The sequence below is a fragment of the Mandrillus leucophaeus genome, unplaced genomic scaffold (genome assembly GCF_000951045.1).
Source record: "Mandrillus leucophaeus isolate KB7577 unplaced genomic scaffold, Mleu.le_1.0 Scaffold601, whole genome shotgun sequence".
Taxonomy (NCBI): domain Eukaryota; kingdom Metazoa; phylum Chordata; class Mammalia; order Primates; family Cercopithecidae; genus Mandrillus; species Mandrillus leucophaeus.
This window is the reverse complement of record NW_012106487.1, coordinates 564,176-567,311: the sequence shown is the minus strand read 5'-3', so window position 1 is coordinate 567,311 and position 3,136 is coordinate 564,176. Positions and strand designations below refer to the sequence as shown.

The window sequence follows — 3,136 nt, the reverse complement described above, 5'->3', positions numbered from 1 at the left end:
CAATATTATGCAATATTGGAAGAAAACAAAAGCTTTTCATAAACGTGCTGTTACTTCTCTAAGAAAAAATTTGGAAGGAGGAGGATAAAAGGGGGAAGAGTGGTAATTTGACGGTGTCTTAGATTTGATGAAGTACTATTCACAGCTGTTAAAATCTTGTCCATAAATAGAACATTTTCTCGGCTAATCACATGAAAATCAAATTTATAACCAATTACAAAAGGAGTACATGCAATCAGGGCCTATGCATACATCATCTCTGAACTTTCTTCAGTGTTTAAATACAAGACTAGATGAAAGAGGTAGAAATTACTGAAAGTAGAATTTCCCTCCATACATTTTCTTCTTAACAAGAAAGAAGATCCCTTACCAAATTGTTTAGCTGAGAAAAAATCAGTATTTCCAAGAAATGTATATGTTTGTGTTAATTAAACTGATTGTTTTCTTAATACATACTATGAAATGTAATAATCACTGATCTACCTATAAGAGTAAATTACAACATTCTATATAGCCCCTGTCTAATTACAAAATCTCTTAAAACCTTTGGAAGCCTTTGGAAATTAAAACCTTTGGAAATCCTCTTAAAGCCTTTGGATTCAGAGAAATCTGACGAATTTTGACTCCAGCATAAAATATATTGTTTAACATGTGTGACAGCAACAAATTAAAATCAGATTATAAAAATAGGAAACTTAAAGGGGTCAAATCTCAATATGTTTCCAAAAACTAAATGTTTCTGCTTAAGGAAGAAAACTTTTACTTCTGATTTTAAAAAGAAAATATAAATCTCAAAATAGTTACAGTAGTCTCCCAAAATTTTATTGTATGATTATAGGAGTTTATTTTTGACTCTGTCTTTGAAAGTTTATTTTGATAATATATTTCAAACAGAAATGCTTTGTACTAGTGCTATGTGTAAGTACTAGTAACTATTTCAGACTCAAAGTTGTATTGAAGTAGTGAAAACTATATTGTGTTTTTGAACCCTTGACATTCTTGTTTACAGAATTGGCATCGCTATTGCCTTAGTCCGTTTAATACTGATACAAAAGAATACCTGGGGCTGGGTAATTTCTAAGGAAAAAAGACCTATTTGGTTCACTCTTCTTATGGTGGGAAAGTTCAAGATCGGGCATCTGCATCTGGTGAAGGTCTTAGGCTGCTTCCACTCATGGCGAAAGGCATCAGCCAGCACAGAGATTACCTGACGAGAGAGGAGGCAAGAGGGTGAGGGGGAGGTGCCCGGCTCTTTCAACAACCAGCTCTTGCAGAAATTAAGAGTGGGAACTCATTCACACTGAGGGAGGGCATTGGTCTATTCACGAGAGATCTGCTCCTATGACCCAAACACTTCTCAATAGACACCACCTCCAACACTGGGGATCCAAGTGAAACATGAGGCAAAGGGCATACATCCAAACCATAGCAGCTAGTTATATCATCTAGAACATCCAGAAGATATCTGATAACTTACGAGTACACTGGTTTCTAGTCTTTGAAGCCATGTATTGGGACATATTGTAATATGCAGTATCTTCTAGTTGCTGGGGTTTTTGTGATATGCAGAGCTTTTGAACTTTTTTCAGGATTAGAATAAATAATTGTGCATCAACTTTGTAACCTAACTTGGTGCCCTCCTGCACTGACTGAAAGTCTCTCTTCCTGATTCTATCATTGACAAAACTGAAAGAAGCCACAGAACACATTTGCTTTGGCATTTGTCGAGACTTCCTAATTTTTTTTAAGAAATGAATTTTTAAAGCAGAATAAAAAAGTCTTTGACTCATGGACTCTTGATAAATCAAGTATATGATCCAGTGTCTTTGCAGTGTGACTATAAAATAATGTCAGTTAAACTTACGAAGAATTAACAAGATCTGTAGTTAATTCAAAAATGTAATGTGGAGTAAAAGAAGCAAGTGACAAAATATCATTTTATTTAAATATGAAGCACAATATATTTTTATTAATACTTTTATTATGAAAATGTGCAGATTGAAAGTACAAGCACCAAGTTTGTAATATTGGGACAAAAGGGGGGACTAGATGTGGACAGAAATCTAGAAAAGGTTTTACATTTTGTAATACTCTAAAAAGGAATATACATCTATTTATGTATTTGTGTATGTATATGTTTGCATGTGTTCAGAGATAGCATATATAGTTGTGTATTGTAATTACACAGCATGTTTCAGATAGATTGATAGGATTAAGAGTATAGGCTTTCAGCTTGATTTGTTGAATTTGAAGCCTCTTCTCCTAGCTTTGGGGAAAATATTTGGGAGCAATATTCATTATCTCTTTAGGAAAGGATTAGAATTCTCTACCTCATGCATATCTATCTTCTCCTTTCAACTTGCTTTGATCAATTAACTGTGAGGGAAATTGACATGTGTCTCCTGAGCAAAATCTTGTAAAACCAGGATGTCCTTCACATTTCCCTCCCTTTCCACCTGTGTTTGTGGTCATGGAAACGGGTGGAGATGGACCCTCAGTCAGCCTGGATCCCTGAGTCATTATGATGCACAAAACTCCACTGCAATGCACATGTAGCATGTATGAGAAATGAGGCTTTTGTATTTTAAGTCACTGAGGCTATTGTTTTATATACAATTGTAGCATAAGCTAGCTTATTCTGACAGATACAGATGCATTGCTGTTGTACTTTTATACATGTCTAAATTAGAATAAGTTTAGAAAACTGGTGTGTTGTTCCTAAATGAATATAAACTCTCAAGAATTGTTTTCCAGCAATCAGTCCATATCAGATCTGAGCACTTAGGATACAAATACATGCATCTCAGTCTGTTCTCCATGTGTGAATAAAGTAGGGCGTAGAGAGAAAAGTAGTCATGTGAAAAAATAAATAAAAATACGTTTTATGTTTTATAATAGGATGTTAAGTGCATTTTCTCCAGTGATGTACATTATTCTTTTGATACTCCACAGTAAGGACAATGAGCATTAGTTGAAGGGGACAGACCATCTCATCTGACTTCCCAGTCAGGGTGGTCTTGGAGCTGATTCTGCAAACCTTAACCTATAGCCACCTCCAAACAAGAGCATCTGCAAAGAGGAGGCCAGGATATTGAGAAAATGAAATTGGTGGGGTTTTCCTTGAAGAGAATTGTGG

The 3,136-nt window shown here is 35.1% G+C and overlaps 1 long non-coding RNA gene across 1 annotated transcript in view; it reads right to left on the bottom strand.

The window, feature by feature from the left end:
• Positions 1-1,960: 1,960 nt before the first annotated feature.
• Positions 1,961-3,136, bottom strand: part of LOC105553681 — a 67,750-nt gene continuing 66,574 nt past the window's right edge. The window contains exon 3 of the long non-coding RNA XR_001008192.1: positions 1,961-3,069. This is a non-coding gene — a long non-coding RNA (uncharacterized LOC105553681). The remainder of the gene's footprint in view (positions 3,070-3,136) is intronic.